This window comes from Lissotriton vulgaris, chromosome 4_1 (genome assembly GCF_964263255.1).
Source record: "Lissotriton vulgaris chromosome 4_1, aLisVul1.2, whole genome shotgun sequence".
In the NCBI taxonomy this organism is placed as follows: Eukaryota; Metazoa; Chordata; class Amphibia; order Caudata; family Salamandridae; genus Lissotriton; species Lissotriton vulgaris.
In genome coordinates, this window is record NC_141691.1 from 1,587,343,846 (window position 1) to 1,587,370,468 (window position 26,623).

Consider the following 26,623-nt stretch of genomic DNA (forward strand, 5'->3'; position numbering starts at 1 on the left):
ATGGGGAGAGACCCATGTCTCCACTGGAGGTATAATTTTCTCAGTAAGGAGGGATACATTTTATCCAGAGTTTGTTCCATGTTGTAGTTCACCTTGTGGGACAAAAAGGAAGCTGTCAAGGTCCCGAGATGTTGATGGTTAAGTAGCAGGGAAAGTTTGCTTACACGGTATGACTTGGCTAGTTCCTTTTTAGAGAGGATATGGCACGTGTTCAGAGGGTCAGACCACATTGTTGAGAGACCCAGGGCCTCCAATTCTAGTTTGATGGAATTGAGCCATTTAATTTTTCCAGCACCTGGGATAGCAAGAACCTCCCGGAGTCCTTCCCTGTAGCTGGCCAATTCTGGAGTTGTCCATAGTCTACGCCAGAAGGCCAGTGGGCGTAGAGCCAGATCCTCATCAAGCGGGCATAGGCCTAAGTCCATCCTGAGGGGGACAAGGGGAGTGCTCGGTGGTAACCCAACAAGTTTGCGAATGAATTTATTTTCCACCTTCAGCAGCATTGATGTTTTTTCATGGCCCCAGAGTTCAGATCCATAAATGACCGCCCCCTTGGCCTGAGATTTGTATATCTGTAATGGAGGGCCAATGGGCCTGATTGAGGATTTGTTGCTTGCCAACAGTTTCATTATGCCTCCCGAATGCTGGGTCAATTTAAGTGCAGCTTTCTCCAGGTGTGAGCTCCAGGTAAATTTGTCATTTAGCACAATTCCCAAGTATTCGAAGGTTTTTACTCTTTCAAGCCTGATGTGTGCAATACTTGGACTAAAGTGGAATTTCTGTGGGGGGTTGAGGACCATTATTTCGTTTTGATGGCGTTGATTTCTAATCCATGGGCCTCACAGAAGTCCACAAAGCCGTCGAGGATGCGCTGGATGCCTTTTGCCGACTTTGATAGTAGCAGTGTGTCGTCGGCAAACATGATGGCTGGGACCCTCTCAGCGGCCAGTTTTGGGGCGTCAGAGTTAGGTACACCCGCTAAGTGGGTGATTACCCCGTTGACATAGAGGCAGAACAGGGTTGGTGCAAGCACAGCCCCCTGCCTTACCCCCCTGCCAACGGGGAACCTCTCGGACAATTCACCCATCCTGCCACATATAACCTGGGCAAAGTTAGTGCTGTGGAGGCGGATTATCATATTCAAAAGACCTTCGGGGACCCCCAATTTGGCAAGGACCTCCCACAGCTTATTCCTCAGGACCAGGTCGAACGCTGCCCTCAGGTCCACGAATACAGTGTAGAGGCTGCCACCCTCCAACTGCACCATTTTCCAGTATATGAGGACGAGACGAAAGACCTGGTCCACAGTGGAGACCTTCTCCCTGAAGCCTGCTTGAAAGGGGCTAAGGATGTTGGAGTCCCTGATCCACTCATGTAGGCGATTTAACAAAAGCTTGGAGAATAGTTTCTGGGATACATCGATTAGGCTTATTGGCCTATAATTTGCCGGGAGGAGGGGGGACCCCTTTTTAAAAATTGGCACTATTTCAGCCCCTGGCCAGGTGGAAGGGATTGGCAGACCTTTCAGAATGGAATTAAATAGCACCCCGAGATAGGGAGCCCAGACCTTAGGTTCGTGCTTGTAAAGATCGCCTGGGAGCCTGTCTAGGCCCGGCGCCTTACCAACAGGCAGGGAGAAGATTGCCAAGGTGACTTCCTCTATGCTGAAACCATCCATGGCAATTGCACTATTTTTGGTCTTTGGGGACACTCCTGCAAGTTCACTTTTCCCGCTATCACTGCTATGTGGTTGGTATAGATTTTTTAAATGTTCCTCCCAGATGGATGGTGCTATGTTGGCCTCAACTGCTGCAAGTGGTTCGGCCGAGCCGTGCCTAACAATCTGCCAAAAGGTCCGTGAGTCTCGACAAGCGAGGGCAGCTATTATTTTTGTCCAATTCTCCTCGTCCCAATCTATTTTTGCAGTGTGGAGGGCGGATTTGTAGGCTACTCGTCTCTCCCTGATTGTGTTTAAAGTGTCTCGTGCTTTGAGTGATTTCAATAGAAGGGTTTTTGCTTCCCTGCAGGAGGCATTGAACCAGGTCGCTCTTCTCTGTTTGGACTTGTGAGGCCTAGCCACTGGATTCAGTACCTCTGCAAGATTGGTGCATAACTCAGAGTGGATGTTACCAAGAACAGACAATTGTGCCTGAGTACCCAAACTACCTGTGATATTGATCTCGGATTCGCTGGCTGAGTGGTTCATACAGCGCTCTACTTTTTCCAGGGTAGGGACGACTAGTGCATAGAGTCTCTCAATGTTGTTATGGTTTTCCAGCAATTTGGCCCATTTGATTCTGCGCCTGTTGCTGGATAGCTCAAGGTCAGGCTGTGATGCTGCATTAGTGTCTACCTTATCTATTTGCCGGCCAAGGATCTCGAATTTTAGTGAGAGCAAGTTGTGATCACTATCAAGTCTGGGGATAACTTTGAAGTCTTTCACCCTCCTCCAATCCCTGGTTGGAACCATTATATAATCAATCCGTGACTCGTAGCCCGGTCTATTAAAGGTATTTTTTGGCGGGATATCACCCTCGATCCGACCATTGCACGCCCTCAGCGAGTGGCTGAGAGTGAGGGACATTATCTGGGTGGCAAGTGGGGACCATGCCCTGGTCGCTGGATCTATCAGGGTAGGAATGTCCCATAAGTCATCCTCCTCACTAGATATGCCCTCCAGGTGGTCAGGGAGTGGTTCATATTGCTGATTAAAGTCTCCACCTATGATTAAAGGGGAGGAAAAATTATGTGTGTCGAGGAACTGTGCTAAATCTTCCACTGGACCGGAAGTTGCTGCAACCCCCACTGGCCTTGAGTATATGTTAATCAATATGAGCTTCCCTCCGCAAGGCCATTCAAGGGAGACACACTGGAAGTCACAAGAGTTGGTTTCCAGATGTGTGGCCCTGCAGCCCAAATGGGACCCAACCCAGGTCGAAAGTCCTCCTGAGGGTCGGCCCTTTCCTCCCCATTTTGCTTCAATATCAAAGATAGCGAATCCCTGGCGAGTGAATTGTTCTCTAGCCCATGTCTCTTGTAAGAGACATATGTCATAGCCCTCTACTAGATCAGCCCAGTCAGGTGTATCTACTTTATTGACTAGCCCTGCCACATTCCAGGAGGACCAGCGTGCTGAGCGGCGCTCATCGGCCGCAGCTGGTCCTCTTCCCGCCCCCTCCACTGATAAAACCTCCGTGGAGTGCGACTTGCTTGGGTTCCTTTCCTGACTCTGCTCTGGTTTGCCCGCTGTTTCTGGCCGCTTTGCCACACCAGGATAGAATGGAAATTATACCCGGGGCCTCTGGTGTGCTACTAGTATCTGATATCTTGGAGCAATCTTGTGCTACGGGTTTTCCACATTGAAGAGCTTTTAAAATGCATGACCATTTCTTGTTGATATCTCTCCAAGGCACGGATCAGTGAGAAGACATGTCCCCTGATAGTGCATTAGATGTCTTTAAGAACATGCCCTTCCTCACTCAATCATTAATGGGTAAATTCCAGAGCTAATATGTAGCCATTTCACTGGGTCTACATTGGACAAGAAAATAGCATTACTTACAGTTGTCAGGCGAGTGATCTGGTAGGTTTGCAATGCCAGTGTGTTAAAGGCTGGTAAGAAGAAATTACCAAGGGCCATATGTATCAAGATTTTTGTGATTCGCAAAGGCCGAAATTCGCAGAATTTCAGCCTTTGCGAATCGCAAACGGCCTTTTTGCCTGTTTTGGGATGTATGAAACATTCCCAAAATAAGGAATTGCAAACTTGTGCGATTCCTTATTTTGCCATTGCATTTAGGGAATTGCAATTTTGCGATTCCTTAAATGCTATGTATGTAGCATTTTTGGCTAGCGAATTCTGGTTAAGGAATCGCAAATTACCACCAACTTGTAGTTGGTGGTAATTTGCGATTTCTTGTAAGTATGCACAATTGTGCATTTGTGAGGGTGGCATATGACGCACATACATGCCCATTGGGCATGTATGTGCGCCATATGCACACACATGTAATTTACAGGGGTGCAGCAGGTTGTCCTTGAGACACCCCTGCACCCTTGCAAAAATTCTCAAATTGCGATTAGCAATTTGCGAATTCGCAATTTGAGAATTATTTGGAAATCATTCCTATGGGCCTCCTGGTCCATAGGAATGCATTGGAAAATATTCCTTAATTGCGAATTCGCAAAATGCGAATTCGCAATTAAGGAAGCTTAAGGAATCGCAAATTAAATGCTATTTTGTACATAAATACCATTTTGCATTTCCTAAATAGCGATCCCTTAAAATTCACTATTTAGGAAATGCAAAATAGTTTGATGATACATATGGCCCCAATTCTTTAAAATTATTAATGTACAGCAGAGAAAAAAAGAGTACACCCAAGGAGAGGCTGTAGCTTTACGGCTAGAACAGTCGACCTTGAAGCTGAGAAACCGGGTTTGAGTCTTGACATCGACATTCAACAGCCTGGGATTTTGGCCAAATCTCTTAATCTCCCTGTGCCTAACAAAAATGAATGCGTCCATCTGTAACGAAACTGGTGCTCGTGTAAAGCGCTCTGATACCTGATGTCTCGGGTCTAGTTCGCGCTATATAAAACTCCCCAAAAAAAGGCTAGTGACTGGTTCCTCCGCACTCTTTGCCATGCTTCCATAATCCGACTCAGGACAGCTCACTAACCCTGTTAGATATCTATAGACAAGGGGGAAGCAAAATAATGAGGGTCGTATTTAGAGTTGGATGGTAGCAGATAATTTTCAGATTTCTGGAGAATATGCTAAATTCAGAGGATAATCCACAGGTGGAATGTCCTTCATAGTACTGAGTGGCATGGTTTAGGTAGGTTGGTGGTGGTTGTGTCATATTATTAGTATGTCCTCGCGGGCTTTTGAATGCCATGATTGTTATAAGGATCTCAGTCCAGCCTAGATGACAGATGTAGACTCCAGTCTGCTCTGGTTACAGGAAGCCCGGGGTGAAGAAAAGGACCACTACGAGAGATATAGAGGTGGTCCAAGGCGGTATTGTACAGCAGTGTGAGGTTTCCCATGATTCTGAAGTACTTGGACGTAGCCTTCTGACCATGAATGTTGTAAGGGCAGCATGGAGAAGTACTGCTCAGTAGTAGTGATGAAAACATAACCTATCAAAGGATTGCCCAGTTTATATCCATACATTGATGAGGCAGACCCTGTTTCAAGTGACTGGCAGAGGAGCCAATGTGGGGGTTCCAGAGACCCTAGTTGATCTTGTAAAAGCAGGAGTGGTCCCGTAAACTGTGAGGTGCTGTGTTTGCTTACTGCGTTATCTGTAAACACAGCACTTTGAGACTGCGTCTTCACCATCTCATGCTTTGTAAACCCCTCTCAACCCCTGTATGTCTAATCATCCAACTCACTCTGTCCTCTCTCTGAAGGCACCTCAGTCACTGCAGGACAAGTAGACCAGCTGTTAATGAAGTGACTGTGCTGTGAAGCAGTATCTGCAAAGCTATGAACCGCAAAACGGCTGTTGGCCATAGCCGTTGGCCAAAAAGACATTGTTACTCTGCAGAACTCCCAAGGCAAACAGTATCCATGAAGGGAAATCCGGCAACAATGACCCAATAAAAGCAAGCGTTGCATAAACATGAGATCATGGTAAGACCGCAGCTCCCTAAATGGTGGATTGCCAGAAGGGCTACTTGAAGAAAAGGAGCGTGCACCAGGAGGCCTGGATATATTTGGCACCCTTACAACAAAATACACAGCACGCTAGTTTGTGAGATGCTTCAACTAGCTACGTTGCAAGCATACAAGCCACAAAGACCAGAAAAATATGAGACTTGACAGAAAAACAATGACTTGATACTTAGCTCAAATAATGTTTATTTAGAATGTAGGTGTTTAGTTAGAACCACACCCGTGCCTGTCATTACAGATGAGCAAATTGCTAACAGGATTACAAAGAAGTAGCACCACACCCTGATGAATCATTTGCTCATTCCATTATTTAAAAAGTAGACACTTCGATGAACTCTGCACTCAAAGACCCCATGTGAATGGAATGCAAGACAACATGACGCTGGATGCAGATGCTTCTGTTCATCAACTATTCCTTTGGCCACGTTCTTAACCGTGACTAATTTTTTGTCAGGCTATTTGGCAGTAGTAAACAAAGTGCGAACACATTTCTTATTATCTGACTTAAGTAAAAAAAAATACTGAGCAACGTTACATTATTTCTATCATCATTTCTCAGGATGGATATAAGCAACTCTTGCTCTTCTAACAAGGTTCTCACACGCCAGCATCACTCACAAGATGATGTTTCTGTGATGCACTCTAAAGGGATGCAGTCCACATTATGCACGGACAAAGTGGTTGTCCAATTATATGGGCCTGAGAAAGTAACATTTTCGAAGATCTCGGTAAAGCTATTATTGAAGGAAAATACGCTGTGAGTTTCTCCTTGTAGGGCGCTATGCTGAGGAGCAACAAGGCTCTTGAAGTCAAGTGCTTTACAATTAGTGCACAACAGGCCTTTTGATATGAGGTTTGGGTATTTAGAACCCATTTTAAAAGGTCGTTTCTGGACATTCAACTCAATGGAGAACAACACCGCGGAATTAAGGTTTCCACAAATTTTGCTCATTTTGTTTCAGGGCCTAGATCCCACAAAATCCAAAGAAATGCATGCCTTCCAGGTTTGCCTCTAACATTTCTAAAGAGCATGCCCTTACACAGTAGACTTCTTACTGCCACCTAGCATATTGTGCGACCCTCTAAAGTATTTGGGTTGTAAAGACCCTGCCCTTTCTTGGAGGAAAGTCTTAGTTGAAAGCAGTTCCCTTAGTTGAAGTTAGTGGACACGAAGATATGGCAAGTAACATGTTCCATCTTTTGAAGAAAAATGTCCCTGTATGGAATCACATAATAGAACACAACGGGTGCTTCCTAGCATTTAGGTGCCCTTAGAACAAGTATAGAAACCTTTTTGTTTAAATGCAAATCCTAGGAAAATATGATTTATAATGGTGCCAAGAAATGCTACAAATGACTTTGAATTACTGCAACCAGACAACATGTGTTAAAAACACGTGGATGACTAAAATTATGTATAGAACAATGAAAGGATAAAGAATGGAAAGAAAACATCCTTGGGAAAGTATTGTCCTGCACGCCCTGGCACTCAGTAACTGACTCTTTTTTTTTTTTCTCAAAAGATTTTATTGGAAAAGTTTTATAGGTACAGTACAGGTAAGTTAAAGGCAATATCGGTGTGGGTGTGCGCCAGCGAGGTTACAATTGGCGTCTTGCTGTCCAGCTTGTTCATGCAATTGACAGATATACATTGACATAGGCTCGGCGAGCTAGGACTTGGCCTTGTTGCATATTACCCTCAAAGGGAGGAAAAGAAAAAGTCGGAAAAGAGAGACAAAGAAGCGGACAGGGTGGTTGGTGCATCTTGCTTGGAGCCATCCTGCTGGAGTTCATAAACTTCCGGCCCATTTCTCTAATCAATGTTGACTGTAAGATCTATGCTGAGGTCCTCGCAGCTAGGCTAAACGTGCAACTTCCAACCTTAATCCACAACTCTCAGGTGGGCCACCTCAAAAACAGGATGTCCCAAGACAATACAAGACTTCTATGTCACCTAATAAATCACGCCTCCTCCAATAGCACACAAGCAGTGATGATAGCACTCGATGCAGAGAAGGCTTTTGACAGAGTGTCGTGGCCATTCCTTGATCAATGCATGCAGAGGTTCGGTCTAGGAAGGAATTACAGAAGAATAGTGATGGCACTATACAACAAACCAAAAGCCCGAGTGGTAGTAAATGGGTGACTCTCAGAGGCGCTACTCCTAGAAAGAGGCACTAGACAGGGGTGCCCGCTATCCCCAGCACTCTTCCTACTCTCCATAGAACCACTGCTGTGCATGATTAGGACCAACCCAGAAATAAAAGAAATCCAGATCAGGGAGAACACGGTTAAGTTAGCTGCTTACGCAGACGACATACTCATAACTACAGAGAACCCAAGTGCCTCAATAGGAGCTCTAAAGAACACCATTGAGGAATTCGCACAGGTCTCGGGCTATAAACTCAACAGAGACAAATCAGAATGCAAACCTCTAAACGTACACACTACTAAGGCGGTACTAGTAACTGACTCTTAGTGAGAGGGATCTCCCATGCCTCTAGCATCTTTAGTGATTTTTTGATATTCTCCAAATGACATCATAATTCTCCTTACAGGGCTATACTTACCTCCACACCGATGCCCTAACTGTCCCCTGTTGAGCTTGATATGTAGTCTAGTCCAGTAAATTAAATTCCGAGCAAATTTGTGCTTGGCATGTGGATGATGGCAGGGTGAAAAGTCGTCTAAACAGATTGCAGTTCCACAGTTCTAAACTCCTCATTTGGGATTCCAGGAAAATTTCACAGCCATATCTTAGAAATGTCATTAATGTAGCCTTAATCACGTTAAGCTGTGGTTTCAAGGAAGGCCCAGCGAGGTAATTTGCAATTTTTTGTAAAGCATATGTCACATTACTTGCCTTCGTATCCAATTCCTCTTTATGTTTTTGAAAGGATCCGATGTTATTGAACCAGAGGCCCAAGTAATAATAAACTTTATTGTTTAGTTAATTAAAACCATAACAAAACAAAGATGGAAGAGAATTTAGCATTACAATAAAATCAGTAACATTTCTACATAGAACAGTTAAAAGTGCAAAATTTAAGATGATACTGGTAGGAGCTTTATCCAATTGGTCGTGGTTAAAATAGTGACCAATACTGAGCATCTTATTTTAAAATATCAAGAGCTTTCAGCCGCTTTTCAAAGGCTATCAAGAATTTTATAAATTTGCAATTAATTATTGGGTCTGTTGAGTCTAAGGCACCAATGATGGCAGATCTGCAGGTGCCTAGACCTTTGGCCTTAAAAATGTTCTTTAGAAAGAGTTTTCGTATCTGGGTCAGTGTTTTGCAGTGGCATATAATATGGATTATATCTTCTTTTGTAGTGCCACAGAGTCGGCAGTTGTTTGCTTCTGAGCGTTTCCAGACAGGTTCGTCAGCCAGAGTTGGTAATTTGCCGAGGCCCAAGTATTTATACGAATTTGCCAGCGTAAATTGTTTGCCGTTTATACACGGACCACTTTTTGGATTTTCCTGTTCCCAAATTGTAACACATTTGATTTTTCATAATTTACAGTTAGGTGGTTCCTGGCACAATTAGTCTCAAAACTTTGTATGTTGCAAACCAGCAGTAGTATGATAAAAAAATACTGTATCATCCGCATACATTAATAACTTTTTACTGGCCTTTCTAAGATTCGATTTCTCCCATCTCCACCATTGTTTATTTCATTGTCTTTTCTTTTTCTTCAGCTCAGCCGAGAATCAGTGATTCAGTCATTCAGCCATCCCCAGGATCCTTCAACTATTTATTATGGTTTTGATTAATTATTCTCAATCTTACCTCATTCTATACAGTGGCATGAATGTCTGATCTTTCTATTTGTACAGTTACCACATCTTTATCAAATATTAAAGTCATGCTATTTAGCTAATTCTTCATTTGTGGGTCGTTCTTCCATTTTTATTTTATATCCGGATATATGATTTCCCTCTTTAACCTTTTTAGCTTCAACAAACCTATCAATTAGCCTACTTTTAAGTTGCTTTCATGTACTGTATGTCAAGGGCCAATTCCGAACTCTGAAAAAAGTGGTCATTATCGAACATTTCCACTATTTTAAACCTCTATATACATTTAAAAGCTTCTACGCTGACGAAAGTGTGATCAATTATTTTTGCACTGTTACTGCATTGCATCTGTTATTCTTGTAAGTTTCGCAGGTATATCTGATGGAAACCTACTAAACAGTGAACACCAATGTTATAAAAGATGGTCACTAAATTCTTACTTTGTTTTGAAAGGTTTTCATTTACAAATGCACACTTGGGTATGCCAAAAGTTGAATCTAGAACATCAAGTCCCACATTACATGGACTATCATCAAACAGATTCATGTTAAAGTCCACAGTTATTCTTAAATCTAATCCTATGTGACTCTCCTTCATTGTTCACAACAAGATTATAATTTCCGATATTGCCTGCTTCTTGAATTCCAGTAGTAAGTTGACATAAATATTTATTAAGACCACAGTAGCAAATTCTGCACCTTTTTTCCTGTACCCAATTGAGGAAACTTGTAAGCATGGGTGGTCTATTGAAATTGGTGTGTCTTTAAAATCCAGTGATTTTTTTTTTTAAACATATTTTATTGAATTTTTATAAGGTCACCATACAATAAAAAACATGTATCACATCATTCAAATCTGTCAAATATGTCTCCAGTTTAATACCCAACTCACCCCTTAACGCCCTCCCCCCTACATACTCGGTGGTGTGGGCACGTTCAGAGTCTCATAACCCATTATAGTACTGTTGCGGTTCAGAAGGAGGGACACGGACACCAGAGCGAGGTAACTGGGGTTTTATTTTAATGAAAGTCTTTTTCTTTCGTTGGGACCGTCTTTCTCTTGCTAGGGTGGCCGGATCCAAAGTAGCAGCTAGCTCTCGGGATCTGCGGGGACTCGTCTGTCCTTCTTCCTCTGGGGAGTCTCTTTCTCGGGTAGGATTCCAGCGCCACATGCGGACGAGAAAGAGACAGTCTCTTAGGGGGTTTGTTCACGTTTTACGTTTTCCCTAGGGAAACCTGGGGCAGTGAGGACACCGGTGAGTGTGCACAGCTAGATACAGTGTAGAACGAGTGAAGGGTATTTGTGAGGGAGAGAAGGTCTGGGAAGGTAGGGTAAGTACAAAGGGGTTGATAGGCTTGAGACGCTATATACTCTATTTACACCGCGGCTCCCCGCCTTCCCCACCAGCCTAACACACGGTCACGCACCTGTGAGAGCCATACTCCTCCTCCTCCTGGAATGTGGCTGGGCGCAGCGCGGTATCGTGGGCCTCCTGGCGCCGCTCCTCTCGTCCTCTTCTCCGCTTCTTCCTCCGTTCTCGGTCCTCTTCCGTCCTCCTCGCTCTTTCCTCGCTCTACACTCTTCTCCGCGTTCGGGGTGCCTGGACACACCGATTCCTCTCCTTCCGGGTTTTTGTCCTCTCCTCTCGGCCACGTGTCACAGGGGGCGTGACTGCTCGCTCCATACTGGTTCCGCTGAGGCATACCAGCGAGTCACAGGGGGGGCGTGTCTTCTCTGTCTTCTTCTTCCGAATTAAAAGAACAGTCCTCCTTTCTGCTGTCCTGCTGGTTCCACCATTCTTCGGACTCCAATTCCCTGGAGTTCTGAAGCAGAGAAGGGACGGAATGATTATCAGGGGTCCACCAGTCTGTATTGTTCGCGATACCCTCCACCTGGCTACAAGTACCAATTGTACAGAAAGCTTGCACATCATTGTTCTTTGTGTGATGATCACATGCACGAGTATTGCTCATTCATCCCCCTCATCCGGCTGATAGTCCTGCAAAGCCTGAGCCAGGGCCTCCCACGCTCCTGCCATCTCCAAAGCCTTATCATTACCAACACATGTCGCTTGTAGCAGTACTCTCACACTTTGCCCACTTACAGAATTCAGTACGCCAGCGCTTGCTCGAAGGCCCCTCCCTTGACTTTCCAATGCCAAGTTATTTCTTGTTTGGCCAACAATAGACCCAAATCAATAAACTTGCTGGTTATTTTAGTTTTAGCCGTGCATCCGAGACTGGAGGCACGTGATCGCTTCAATGGTCCCTGCGGCCATTACGACATACTGACAGGCCAATGTGGTCACAGGTTCTGTTCCTCCACCTCCCCAGTGCTTTTGAATCGTGGTTGTAACCGCTGCATGAATCAGAAAGTCACCCTCGGGGAGGCCATACATGTCTTGTAGAGCTTGAAAGGGCATCAGTTCCCCATTCGGGTATAAATCCCCCACCATGTGGATACCTAGTTGTTCCCAATCCGCTAGCGGAGTCCAGTCCCCTCCGTGTGGAAGCGCGGTCAGCATCCCCAGTGGAACCTCCGGCGCATATGGGTGGGAAGCCCCTGCCTTACGCTGGCTTCTATTCCAACAAAGCCTCAGGGTCCGCTCCTCCACGGTCAGGTCCCTCAAATCGACCTTTGGTTGTAGGACTATGTAAGAGAGGACGTGTCGTTGTATCTCTTGTCCTCGCTTATGTTCAGGACCCCGGAATTCCTGTGCTATACCTTGTGTAAGGACCTGCAGCTGTGCTGCCAGGTAGTAGAGCTCAAAATCGGGTACCGGCAATCCTCCATCCGTTTTAGGCCTCATCAAAGTTGTCAGTGCTACCCGCCGTCTGCCATTGCCCCATAGGAAGCCGACGGTCAATGACTGTAATTCTTTAATTAGTCGTGGTGGGATCCAAATCGGCAAAGTGCGGAAGTAGTAAAGAAGCCTGGGGAGTGCCACCATCTTAAGTAAAGCGATTCTGCCCACCACCGAAAGAGGGAGTGTCGACCAAAACGCCAAACAGCCCTTCAGAGCCCTGATACAGCACCCCACATTTCTTTCCAGCAAATCCATGTTGTCATGATAGATCCGAACCCCCAAATAGGTGAGGCATGTCGGTTCCCAGGTGATCTCACCAAGTGAAAGTGGCGGGTTCAAACCCTGTCGGATCGGGAAGAGGCACATCTTGTTCCAGTTTACCTTGAGTCCTGACATTGCTCCATATTGTGACAGCAAAGAGGTCGCCCCTCGTAAAGCTTCCTCAGTATCTCTCAAGAAGAGAAGCAAATCATCTGCGTACAGTGATATATAGTGTGGCATATCACCGAGCTGCAGTCCCCGGTAGACTACTCCCGATCTCGCCTGAACCGCAAGGGGCTCTATCGCCAGCTCAAAAATCAGTGGCGATAACGAACAGCCCTGCCTCGTCCCCCTCATAACCGTATACGGGTCAGATATCACCTCCATAATCGTACTCTGGCAGTGGCCGAGGAGTACAACACTCTCGTTCAGTTTCCGAACTGGTCACCCAGTCCGAATCGTTCCAGTACTTTGTGTAGGAAAGCCCACTCCAGGCTGTCAAACGCCTTCTCTATGTCTATAGAGAGGACCGCTGGTGATCGTAAGTCATCGTGGCTCTCAGCGATAACCCTTAGGAAGCGTCGTATATTCGAAGCAGTGTTCCTAGTCGGGATAAATCCCGCTTGGTCCGTGTGCACCAGCGTGGTCATGTACAGTAAGAGTCGGGTCGCCAGTATCCGGCTCAGAATCTTATAGTCCACCGTCAGCATGGATAACGGTCTATAAGAGGTTACAGCCATGTCCGTCCGACCCGGTTTCAGTAGAGGAATAATCAATGCTTCACGCATCGACCTTGATAGTCGGCCTTCCTCCATCGCCTCCTTGTAGACCTCCACTAAACGGGGTGCTAGAGTATCAATATACTGTGCATAGAATTCAATGGGCAGCCCATCAGGCCCCGGCGTCTTATTACGGGCCATGTGTTTAATTGCACTGCGGATCTCAGCTAGAGTTATTTCTTGCCCTAGTAATGTAGCCTGGTCTGCGTCTAATTGGGGCAGAGGGATCTCCGCTAAATACCCCTCTATGTCCGTTTCTGCAGCTTCCAGCTTACTGCTATATAGAGACTCATAATAGGTGAGGAACTGAGAGAGCACCTGCGCCTGCAAGTGAACCAGTATGCCGGTATCCGATTCTATTCTCATAATCGGGCCACTCTGCGATACTGGGTCTGCTAACTTGGCCAACAATGTACCGACGTTATCCCCTTCTGCATGAACTTTCGTCAGGTAGCCATTATGATCAAAGCTGCGCAACCGCTCGACTTTAACCGCAAGCATTTCCTTCGCCTCCAGTAGTTGCGCCTGTAGCGCCGGCTGTCCCGGTCTCCGCTGTTCTAAATCTCTCAATTTCTCCTCCGCTTTCCTTACGTCCTCAAGCACTGTCTTCCTGGCTCCTGAGTATTTACTAATACATAACCCCCTGACGACGACCTTAAATGCGTCCCATTCAACTGCTCTTGTAGAAGCTGTTCCCTGATTTTCCTGAAAATAATGTTCTCCTATCTCAGTTCTAAAGATCTGATCTTCCAGAGTTTCGGGGCGCAGTCGCCACATGGGAATCGCGGACCGCACTCGCTGCCAGTTTATCGACATCAACAACGGGTTGTGATCAGAGATAGTCCTTGTAAGGTATTCAGTGTGTGCTGCCACGTGAGCGATCGAGTGGGAACAGAGAATTGCATCAATTCTGACATGAAGCTCATGCATGGATGAAAAGAAAGAATAATCTCTGTCTCGAGGATGTTGCACCTGCCATACATCCACTAGCCCCCATCTTTCCTGCCAGTCAGATCTATTTCCGAACCGGCGCGTTAGCTAGAGGAGGATGCGACCTGTCCATCTCTACGTTTGCAATGGCATTAAAATCCCCACCCACCACTGCAGGACCAGCCAAGTAAAGCGCCAGCATGCCTGACAAGCTGTCCAAGAAACGAGCCTGGACTACATTTGGGGCGTATATACTACATAACACAACATCCCTACCATACAGCCTTCCCTCCACTGCAGCATACCTGCCCTCTGGATCCAACACATGTCTTGTGGCCAGAAAAGGGACACCCGCCCTTACCCATATGAGCACTCCCCTAGCAAACGCTGAATACGCTGTGCTGAACACCTGTCCCCTCCATCTGCGCTGCAGCGCCTGACCCTCCGCTCTAGTAAGATGTGTCTCTTGCAGCAGAGCTATGTGGATTCTTCTTCTCATCAAGTATGCATGAACCTTGTGGCTCCTAGTCATTGTGTGCAAACCCCTCACGTTCCACGTGATGCATTTCAAATCAGGTAATGTGGCCATTGCGCTTGCTTCGCAGCCTCAACCTGTACACGTTGAATGCGCCCACACCACCACTAGACCCCCAAATACCAACATCCCATGTAACACCCTCAGACCTCCCCCCAGAACAGGACCCAATAACAAGCTATCAGCCCCCATCCAAACTTCTCAACAATACACACAGTTCTATCCTGTGATATTCACCACAGGTTGCCTTAAAGGCAATGGAAGGGTAACTCGGCCCGACAGGCAGCAGCTTTCGCCCAAGCCCCACCGCCCTAGATCCCATTAGGTAACATTCTGTAATCGTTTTGTGCTCAATCGCTCCTAGGCGCGATAACACTATTGAGGAGTTCGTGGTTGCCATTCAACCACTAGAGTGCACCTAGATAGGCTATTCATCCAACATTCCTTCTGCTGTTCTTGGCGTAACCACAGGTCCCCTATTACTGTCCGTTTCCGAGAACTCCGTGTCCGACCTCCTCTTATCTTCATCCGATTCCGTTCCCGCTGCCGACTCAGCTCTCTTCGAACCCGTTATCTCCGCTGTCGCTGCTAATGCTCCTTGCCTATCCATCGCCATTTGAGTCAACTGCTGCTTCTGCAGGTTTTTATTCCTTTTCCAGAGACGTTGGGATTTGCGCATCTGAGATGGTTTAGGTGGTCCGGAGTGTCCTTGAGCCTGACGATCAGTGCCCACTCTGTATGTCTCGAGCCATGTCCTGCTTCCTCGGGCGTCAGGAAGAACTGAGTCGTGCCGTCCATAATCACCCTCAATTTTGCCGGGAAGATTAAGGAGTACTGGATCCCCTCTTCCCTGAGTTCTTTTTTAATTGCCAGATAGGAGGCCCTGTGTCTTTGTATTTCCTGGGTGTAATCCAGGAATATTGTGACTGTACCATTGCCCACTTTGAAGGGACCCGCCGCACGCGCCCTTTGGATCAGTATGTCCCTATCTTTATAGTGAAGTAGCTTGGCCACCACTGGTCGAGGAGGACGGCCAGGCAGCGGTCGCCGAGCTGGCACCCTGTGCGCCCTCTCAAGTGTGAAGAAGGGAGATAGCCCCCCTGGAGCGACCTCTGTTTTGAGCCAGGTTTCCAAGTAGGCAATCATATCAGTCCCCTCTGTTTTTTCCGGCAGGCCCACTACGCGTATATTATTGCGCCAATTCCTACTTTCGGAATCTTCAGCTCTCTTTTCTAACGTTGCTTTAAAATCCAGTGATGCTGTTAAGAAAGTTGTCAACCCACCAATCAGCCTAACTGCTTTTTATGCTTTTTGAACTCAAGTGTGAATCAACTGGAAGCCATCAATTGGTGAAGGCTCTATACACCAAGATTCTGGACGGTAAAATATGCTATGTGTTCTCTGTCAGGACCAGAGGCTCAGATTATGCTATAGTCTTTCTTCGCTTTATTGACATCTAAATCTCATAGCAGCCAGAAAGTCATATTTATTAAAATCCTTGAATGCATTAAAAGTAACACATGAACAAAGAAAATATCAACTCCCATAAGACCAAGGGAGGTGTCCAACAACATGGGGCTTCCTTAGTGTCCATAGCCAATACATAGTCCTTTCACTCTGTCTGTCCTTCCTCTTTCTTCGCGCGAGTCACGCTACTCCATCACTGGTCCTGTTTTGAACCAATGTTTCCTAGAAGAGCAGAAACAGCGTAAGGGTTTCAAGAAAAAACAATCTGAAACTACAAGGCTTCAACAATTGAAAACGAGAAAAAACAACCGTATCAAATACATTTCCCAACTAAGACTGGAAATCTTATGAACATGAATCGGTTACGTACCATCATATGGTTGGGTTCGCACAAGACCGTGCCCCGGGTGGGATAATCCTCGACTCCGTGTCCTTAATAGAATTGAAACTTACCTTTACGGTGCAAGGCACATTTCTATTCTATGTCAGGACCGGAGGCTCAGAATATGCTAGTTTAAAGCTTACAACGTGAGCGACCTCTATTACAGGTTTGAAGTAAAACCTTTTAAAGGTTGAATCCGAGGACCAAGCACGCATCAACTCCTCTAGACGAGCTCCTAGAGAAAAAGCCTTGGAAGCCATTGCACCCCTGGCTGAGTGGTTGGCCCCAAATTGCTTTTTGTCAATGCCTGCTTCCTGCATGACCCAACTCACCCACCAGGCTATAGTGGGGGAAGAGGCAGCCTTGTGCGGTTTTCTCAGAGCGATAAGAAGTTGACGCTCGCCCAGAGGGCGGAGTTCCTTAGTTATTTCTTCATATGCCTTGAAGCAGCTCACCGCACATAATTTTTGGACAGCTGGAAAAGCCGGGTACGAGACCGTCCGGGTATGAGACTTAGTGCGTTTTCCCACTGTGAACACTACCCCGTCTGGGGAAAAAACTCTCGCTGAGATATCTAATGCACGGACATCAGAAACTCCCCTGCAGGAGACTAAACATAAAAGCATTGCCAGCTTGGATGAGAATTCTTTTAAAGAAAGGTCCCTATTCGGTTGCCAAGACAGAAAAAGGTTCAAAACTTGATTAACGAATCGCAAAGGAATCTACCAGGAGCTCCAGGCAGTTGATGTGGAGGTTCTGCTCGTTTAATAACGAAACGCCTCCGCTGGAGCATATGGCCAGACATGGCCATATGCAAATCAGTCTTGACCCTGTGCCTCATGGGAACAGTCCAGATCGAACTGCCAAGTCATGTCTTCCCTGCATCCCAAATCAAGCATCCTAGAACCGGTTTCTGGCTATCAGCCGTCTTCAGCCAGGATAGCTTGACTCGAGTGGCGCAGTTAGCACGGGACCCACGTCAACTGTTGTTTTTGCATTTGAATTACTTCAAACATAAGACATATATTTGTTAAACACACAAGGGCGAGTACAATTTTTTAATAAAGAATGCATAGTAAAATGCCTAAGGAACGTTTTATATTGCAAGCAGGCACTGTATTGCACTTCTTTATAGGTGAATGTGCACGTGATTAAACCAATGGCAACTCTAGTCTACATATTACCCAAACGCTGAAATGGGTTGACCCTTTGCCCCATTCTATAACATCTTGTGGCAGGAACGAAAATGTGAATGACAGGCAGTTTAAAGGGCTAAAGGCTGACCCAATCGCCCCTCCCCTGCTAGGTTCAAATGTATGTAATTTCTGTTTTGTTTTTTAATTACTTGAAGTTATTAGATACAATTTTAAAAAGCTAAAGCTGTCTATTGTCCAGCCCTGAAACGACAGACTCCTTCGTTCCTCATCATGTTAGGACCGACCGAAGCAGTGCCTCAAGCTCAGAGCCACGGAAAGCGAAAGTACGCCTGCCTGGCAGCCGCCATGCAAGAAACCCCCGACTCGTGTCCTGACAGAGAAGCCTAAGTTCCCCTTGAGTTTGCAGCTTGTGTCTGTGGCGCCGCGGTGCTGCTGCTGTCAGCTCTCTGGCCTCTGGGTGGAGCCCGCCCGGCCTCAGTTGCTGACGCGCCAGGAAACCCTCCGAGCAGACACACACACACCGCCTCGCGAGCGGCCCGGGAGCCAGGAAGGGGGCAGGCGGAACTCGAAACACTGGGGCGCGAGCGGGCTGCTGCAGCCGGACACACGGCCGGGTCGGCGCCTCGTTGGTAAGTGATATACAGACTTATATTACTTGTGTTGTATGCTGCGCTGCTAGAGGACAGGTTTGCGTTTGAAAGCGGCGTTGCTACTGACAGACGCCTGGTCACACGAGTAACGATCACAGTGTTTTGTTTCCATGAGCGAGGTACGGGGTGGGGGTGTTTTGCTCTCACAACTTGAAAACTGCACCACGCACAGCCCTGCCCACTTCCTTCACGTTTTATAGGCGTTTTGTAGCGCACTGAAACAAGCTTGTTTTGTCTTTTTAAAGCTCGGTGCTTGAGTTCATTTTATTGACTTTGAGACGTTTCTTGCAGTCCGCATTTCTTTTCGTTTAAACAAGGCTGGAAGATTTCGTTCTGTAAACGCAGCTTGTCTCACAAGTGGATGCTTGAGGAAATTCGACTACTTTAAAGAGCAAGACGGGCGGCGGCACATTTTAAAATAAAGATGATTATTCTTTATTTCTAAACTGGAAAAGTTTGACTAAGAGGCGGCAACAGAATTAGATAACTGTTTCTGTTGTGCACGAAGATAGCTCTAGTGTGTAAGTCTGCCCTCCGTCTTATCTGAGTTTTCATTTACACATGCTTATCAGTTCGCTGACCACAGCTAAGATGTAGAAGGCTAGGTACATATTGATGTTTAGAACTGTTAACTGGTAGCACAATCGGTGCCAAAGGTTGTGGTATATAGGGGGTCTAGGAGCTTAGCAGTATATGTGTTTTATCTTTGCTCCTCCAAGCTGGCCCTACTCTTATAATCACTGGTTCCGAGACACGCACATCATAGCTGGCATCAGCAGTGACCACACTACATCCCTTTTGACTTATTCAAACCATTGTAGCCCAATGCAGTGACAAGTCTTTTCCAAGGCCTGACATTTCTGAGTTGAGATTAGATACTGTAAAGTGGTGTGCACTGAGTGTCGGGAATGTAATCAATGTCAAGAGATTCTTAATTGACCCGCTCTTCACAATCCGTATTTTCTCGGAGAAAGAAAACCACGGAGAGCGCCTTTCAGCTGTCTGGAGAATGATGAGTTCTATGTCACTGGGTGTCTTTGTCTCTTGTCCGTGATCATGTAACCATGACCATTTATCACAGTTATTCGTTAGGACCAACAATAGCACATCATCTTTATGTGGTCAACATTGAGTCCCATTGCCCAACATGTCACCCTGGCTCCATGGTTTGGGCTAGTAGACACGCCTTACACACTCCATCATTTTCTTTTTCGTACGATTCTAATTGTTCTTCACTTCTTCTAATGAAGAGGGTGGAGAGGTTGTCCCATGAGTGATCCTGGTGTGAATCTTCAAACCAAAGAATAGTTCTGGTGGGGATTTGCCCATAGAGCTATGTGACATATCACAATACTCTCTTACTGACTGGCAATGTGAAGATTGTGTTTATTTTTGTGCTTTCACGTCCTTTAATTATGCCGAATAAAGTTCTTTCGATGATGATGACTGGCAGAGTATTTGTAAAATCAGTTGTCAGTTTTGAAATCTGTCTGCCTTTTTAGGTCTCGCCTACAGACATTTGTTAGCTGTTTGTTGCAGAAGACTTATAGTGAACAATAACAATACTTACCGTGGACTTTAGATGAGCCTGTTGCTTATCATTGGTTGACTTTGTTGCCAGTATAATTTGCTTGTTTCTTATTCAAGGCCTTCCTTCCTCTTCTTGTGCATGTCTCTTCCAAGAAGCATACCTTGTTTTCCATCCTTTTGAGTGGGTGATTTGTATCCTTTCATACCTCATGTCAAGGAACTACTTTTTTCTTTTTCTTTGAGCACTCCATAGGAACATGTGTTTTGGCTGGAAACACTTTTGGGGGCATTTCTTGCTGTGTCTTTTGGCTCCTGTTGGCTCCTGGAGGGTCCTTGCCTCACGCTGGTGTCCTGCTGTGCCCTTGTCCTCCCGCCGCCGCACACACCATCGCGGCCGCAGTGAGGAGGACTACGCCTCCCAGGCTCCTCAACGGCTGAAGCCGCGACCACCAATCCACGCGCCCGAAGGCGCTTTAAATCGCACCTGCCTCCGGTGGAGCGGGTTGCTGGAAACACTTTTGGGGGCATTTCTTGCTGTGTCTTTTGGCTCCTGGAGGGTCCTTGCCTCACGCTGGTGTCCTGCTGTGCCCTTGTCCTCCCGCCGCCGCACACACCATCGCGGCCGCAGTGAGGAGGAATACGCCTCCCAGGCTCCTCAGCAGCTGAAGTTGCGCCCACCAATCACGGCGCCCGGAGGCGTTTTAAATCGCGCCTGCCTCCCGTGTCGCGGGAATGTGCCGGGACAAGGGCGGGGCCGTCTGTGGCCGTCCGGGGACAGAGGAGGACGGGACGGGCCACCCCCTATTAACATCTCCCCTTGCCACTGGGATTTCTTCATTTATAAAGTTACTCTTGGAACTATATCGTCTTGGAGAATTGCTCTTTTTGTAATACGCCCTGAGGCAGTTATTCAAATTTTGTCATTTGCGGTTTTATTTATAGGGGTAGAAGTCATAAGTAGAGTGCACTGTTGGTCCTACCAATTTAATTGTATTTGATGAGCAATAAGAGTGAAATGTCGTAACCATTTTCCTCTCGCCGTATCACTAGGCTTCAGGCCACCACGGCCCAACCTCTCCCCAGCCTTACGGCCATTGACAAGATGCTTCAGAAGACAATTGGGGTTGAAGCCTCTGCAATTGAGAGCACGGAACGGCGATTATCCATTACTACAACTATTTCCCCCCCTTCAGTCCGTTGGGGACTTTTCGGCTGGTACTGTGATTCCCCCCGATTTTAGTTCCTCTCTTATGTGCTCCTTTGTAGATTTGCCTTGTGCCCAAATTGTCCAAGATATAATTGACATGCCTGTGGTCCCTATCTCGCCCCCACATCCTGTAGCTAGAAGGGCTCCTACAGCCAGTTTGAAAACCAAGAAAAGGAAAAACAAAAAAATCTGTCAAAAAATTGTCAACTAAAGCTGCTCGAGCGCAGGCCCCCAACGGTTCTTCTATGCATGACTTGGGTACACCTGTGTGGGTTACACATCTTCTAGCTGACCTCAAAGCCCACATTGAACAGATCATTGGTTCCTATCTTAAACCCTTGACGTCTAAGCTCAATAGATTGACCTCTACAATTAACAACTTAGGTCAAGGGACATCTCAGCCTGTCTGTCCATCAGGGAACGCTACCATCAGCATACCCCCCAGCTCTACCGACCTTAAACTTCCTCCACCTGGAGATAAAATAATAGCAGATGTGGCTAAGGTAATAGTAAATCCTCCACCGGTCCCTGCTTCACCCCAGCGCAAGGCTGGAACAGTGACGGCTGGAAAAACCCAAGTGATGAAAGTTCCCACAGGAAAAGGGCTAGGGTCCTCGAACCTCCATCCTCGCTCTAGTGGTAAAAGTCCGGAAGAGGGGACCCCACCAGCCCTGCCCCTCCTTAATCTTCCACTTGAGTCTTTACCATATGTTGTGTTTCTTGTGGGTATCCCCCCTTTAAGCCAGGGTAAACCTCAGGATCACTCTAACCTAAAAAACAAATGTATACAATGGCTTAATTCAAACAGGCCCCTCCCTCCTAATGTTCCAGGTGAAATACTCTGTGTAAGAAGGGTTGACTGGATTGGGTGTGGGCCCAAAAACATTGTGGGGAACTGTGTAGTGATCAATTTTTAGGAGTACACATGCAGTAGACTACATCTGCAGCAGGTCGCCATCTTGGTCAAGCACTCAAATCTTTCCTCTGCATCTTTCATACTTCTACCCTATAACCCATCCGAGACCCAGACAGCACAGAGGTATTCGACATGAGGAAGGGCAGAATATTTTGCCACTAAACATTCATCAGGGATTAATCCCGAGGGAGGTCAACCATCTGTCGCCCACCCTTTTTTTCACACTTCCTACAAAGGAATAGGTTTAGTGCATTGGAGCAGGTTGAATGACGCCAAGAGAGGCAGAGCCCTTTGATCCAACCAGGTGGTGGCAGTATTATATCAATAAAGCAATTGGGGGGGCAAAGGCGATAGTAGCTCATCATCGAAGCCAACAAGTCTTACAGTAGATGTTATTGAGCTAGACTCTTGCGGGCAGGGTGGGAACATGAGAGTTAAATTAGCTTCGCCCTCTGTAACCCATAGGGTGCTACATCTGCTATCTTGGAATGTGGCTGGGCTACAAAAAAAGATGGTCTCACCAGAGTGGAACGCGTTTATTGATAAATACGATATTTGCATGTTCCAAGAGACATGGAGTTTGCTCCAGTGTATAAATCGGGTTACTCAACCTTTTTTTTCACCCGCAATAAGCTCTGGAAAGGGAAGACTCGCCGGGGGACTTCATATTTGGATAAAGATAGCATTGAATTTGGATATCACAACCCAGGAAGCAGTGAATGAGGACATTTTACACCTTTCATTCTCAGGGCATAATAAGGGGAGCAGGATAGACCTATTCAATGTTTATTCAAGAGGGTCCCCAGGGGACCAAATGTCAAGTACAATAGTGACTCTTGAGCAGGATTTAACTAAATGCCCCCCGCACTCTAAAACCATAGTGGGTGCGGACTTTAATTGTACTTTCCTACCCCTAAGTAGGGATGATCCCCTGGGCATAGAGGATGAGGACTCTAGATGGTCCATACCGGCCCTGTCTCTAGCCCCAATAAGAAAATTGTCCCTGAGGGCAATTCAGATAAATGCCCTGACCATGGAACACAATCTAAGAGCGTTAAATGGCAGGACAACCTCTGATCGGGATGGGGCTAACACCTTTAACAGGCTTAACAGCCCGTCTCGAATAGATTATATCCTACTTGATATCAATTGTGGCGAGATCTAATTGATATGGAGGTAATATCTTCTCAGGACAGCGACAACAACCCTTTATGTATGAAGTTAAGTTGGGGTATAATAAACGGAAATAGGAACAAAGCACCCATGATGACAACGAAGGAGGTTGTCCCCTATAACTGTAACCGTAGGCTGAAGTGGGACAAAGTCCAATCCCAGGAAGGGAACCTCAGTATGATTAAGGCGCATATAGCAGAGTTGACTGCACACCTAGAGGAATTTGAATTGGTAAATGGCAGTGTTCAGGGCCCGTCCTTCTCTCTAGTTTATAAGAATACAATAGAGAAAGTGGGTCAATATTTCATCACCCAGGGCAACAGTGGGAGACCGAACCAAAAGCAGGCAAAATCTAGTAATCCCTGGTACTCAGCCCAGTGCAGGGGGAAAAGGAAGGAACTATCAGCTGCCCTGCTTAAAAAGGACCCTTCACTAGTTAGAGCGGCTAGGAAGGACTATGCTAGGGCATTAGTGATAGCCAAACGCGAATGGGAAGAACAAAATTGGCAGGACCTTAAATCTGCAGCCCATATGAAGAATTCTTCCCTGTTCTGGGATTTGATTAACAAAGCCAGGCGGTGGGGTACGGCTCCCATTAGTAATCATATAACGGAACAACAATGGCACTCCCACTTCTTTGTTCTGTACGGTTGAGCAGATGTGATAACCCCCCACCCTTAGCATGTGATAGTGAGGGCCGTGTGCCCACGGTGCTTGAGGACTATTTTTCGGTTACTGAGGTAACAACGGCTATTAAACATCTGACCCCGGTGAAGGCGGCGGGCCCGGGCGGGCTACCTGGGGACCTCCTTCTGAACGACCCTGTAGCCTGGGCCAAATCCATTGCCCTAATAATGAATTTGACCTCTAGGGGTTACCCAGTACCAGACTTGTGGAAGGGAACAGAGGTGGTAACAGTGTTTAAGAAGGGGGCGAGAGATGACCCTGCCAACTATAGACCGATTAGTATAATTGACGTGGTCCAGAAGGTAGTCGTCAGGGTAATCATCTCCAGGGTGGGGTTATGGACGGAAGAGGAGACTATCCTTTCCCATTTTCTAGCGGGATTCAGACAAAAAGTGGGAACAATGGATCAGGTCTTCCGTTTTTTTGCAATCTATTGGAAGGCCGTGATCATTAGTAAGGGCAGCCTATACTTGGCGTTTATAGATCTTAAAACTGCTTTTGATCTAGTCCCTCGCTTTAGGCTGTGGGATATCCTAGAGAAGATGGGCTTCACTATGCCCCTCTTGGAATTTATTGAAAAACTTCATGAGGGGAACTATGCCAGGATCAGATGGGGTACCCAGGGGCAACTGACAGAGAGGGTGTCTGTGAGGAGAGGAGTTTGCCAGGGATGTGTAATGGCGCCGACCCTGTTCTCCCTCTTTGTGAATGGTGTGGTGGACCATCTGAAGGTGGAACCGGCCGATGCCCCATCTCTGGCGGGGGAAAAACACCTACCCTACTCTTTGCGGACGATACCCTCCTGATCTCTGAAACCCCCACTGGCCTTCAAAAGCTTCTGGATCTGTTTAGCTCGTTTTGTAAGGATAGAGGACTTACCATCAACACCTCTAAGACAAAGCTTATGGCCATCTCACCCTCCAGGAGATTCAGGGACAATATCTTGCTTAATGGTGCCCCACTGGAGCTGGTATATTCATTCGACTATTCGGGGGTTAGGGTTAATAGTCGGATGAATTGGAAAGATCACTTGGCCAAAATGCTTTTAAACCATAAACGAGTGTCAGGGGCTATCCTGCGGGAACAACGGGAGTCGATGAGTAAACCTGTAGCCCCGGCTCTCTCTGTGTATGAAGGCCAAGCGTTACCCTCGGCACTATACGGATCCAAGTTGTGGGGGTTCGAGAATATAACTGATCTAGTTACATCTGAAAATAAGTTTCTTAGAGATCAGGTGTCCCTACCTGTTTCTACCCCGCTAAACCCATTACGGCAAGACATGGGCAGGCGTCCCTTAAAAGATGTAGTTCGCCTGCGCCCGCTACTCTTCTGGGCACGACTTAGGAGAACCCCGGAGCTCTCTAACTATGCAGCAGTTCTAGACGAACTACTTCTGCTCAATTCGGGGAATAAGATTAAGTGGTTGAGCAATCTGAAACAGCTGGTTTTAATATTGGGTTTGAGTGAATCATGGGCTAGCCAATCACCCCCCACCCAAGATAGTGATTAAGAAACTTTATTGGGAATGGGTTCAGGAGGTGGCCACATGCAAAGGCGCAGGGGGTCCTCTTACAGAGCGGTTTCTAGAGTTTAAACTTGTAAGGAAACTTGAACCATTCCTATATTTCATACAAAAACCGCTAGACAGAGCACTTTATTTAAAACTAAGGGTTGGGACCCTTCCGGCTAACGAATTCACCTTGGGATGGAACAATCTAGACAGAGTATCAAAATCCTGCCCTGGGTGTGTAGCACCAACGAAGTCTGTGGCTCACCTCCTCTTTGCCTGCCCTGCCTACAGGGGTGCAAGGAAGTTATGGCTAAAACCAATATATAAGGGGCTGGGCCTCGGGTGCCATAAAATGGCCTTTCGGGTCCTCAGTACTGATACGTCCTGTCTTGTCACGGTCTGCGGGGTGGCTAAATTTTTGGGCAGTGCCTGGCAGACCCGCATGCGGAGGGTAAAATCAACCCCCTTAACCAACTGATTGCTATATGGATTCGTGGTATGATTACCTTATGTGGATATGTATCTGTTTTAACAAAATATTTTTTTTTTTAAGCATTTCGGTATTTTATGTGTAGATTGTATGCATGTTAGGATTGGTGGGTCCTCTCTTTTATTATTTTAAAACTGTACCAGATTGTATACTTTTTATGATGAAATTTTATCGAATAAAGTACTACCACCTTTCACATGGGTTGTCATGCTCTTTCCCCCCTTCTTTGACTTCCCTCATCACTTACTCATTGTTCGAGCTGCTCTGGTTCCATGCCGCCCAACTCATTTATAAACAAGCATTAGAAATGCAATAGGTCTCGCAGCATTAGAGTTAGTGCTTTTAGAATTGTTTATGGGTTTTTTTGTAAATCTTTAGCATGAGGTTGAGGGTGAGTGAGGGTGAGTGAGGGTGAGGGGTTGAGGGTGAGTGAGGGTGAGGCTGAGGGGTTGAGGGTGAGGGTGAGTGAGGGTGAGGCTGAGGGGTTGAGGGTGAGGGTGAGTGAGGGTGAGTGAGGGGTTGAGGGTGAGTGAGGGGTTGAGGGTGAGTGAGGGGTTGAGGGTGAGTGAGGGTGAGTGAGGGGTTGAGGGTGAGTGAGGGTGAGGGGTTGAGGGTGGGTGAGGGGTTGAGGGTGGGTGAGGGTGAGTGAGGGGTTGAGGGT

General features: G+C 46.5%; 1 protein-coding gene across 2 annotated transcripts in view; it reads left to right on the top strand.

Moving 5' to 3' along the window:
- The first annotated feature begins 17,853 nt into the window (after positions 1-17,853).
- The window catches only part of SGK3 (serum/glucocorticoid regulated kinase family member 3), a 652,786-nt gene continuing 644,016 nt past the window's right edge, over positions 17,854-26,623 (top strand). Inside the window, exon 1 of one of the 2 annotated variants that reach the window (XM_086965820.1) lies at positions 17,854-18,428. The gene's annotated coding sequence lies outside the window, so the exon portion shown is untranslated. The remainder of the gene's footprint in view (positions 18,429-26,623) is intronic. The other variant, XM_086965822.1, reaches the window with a different exon arrangement.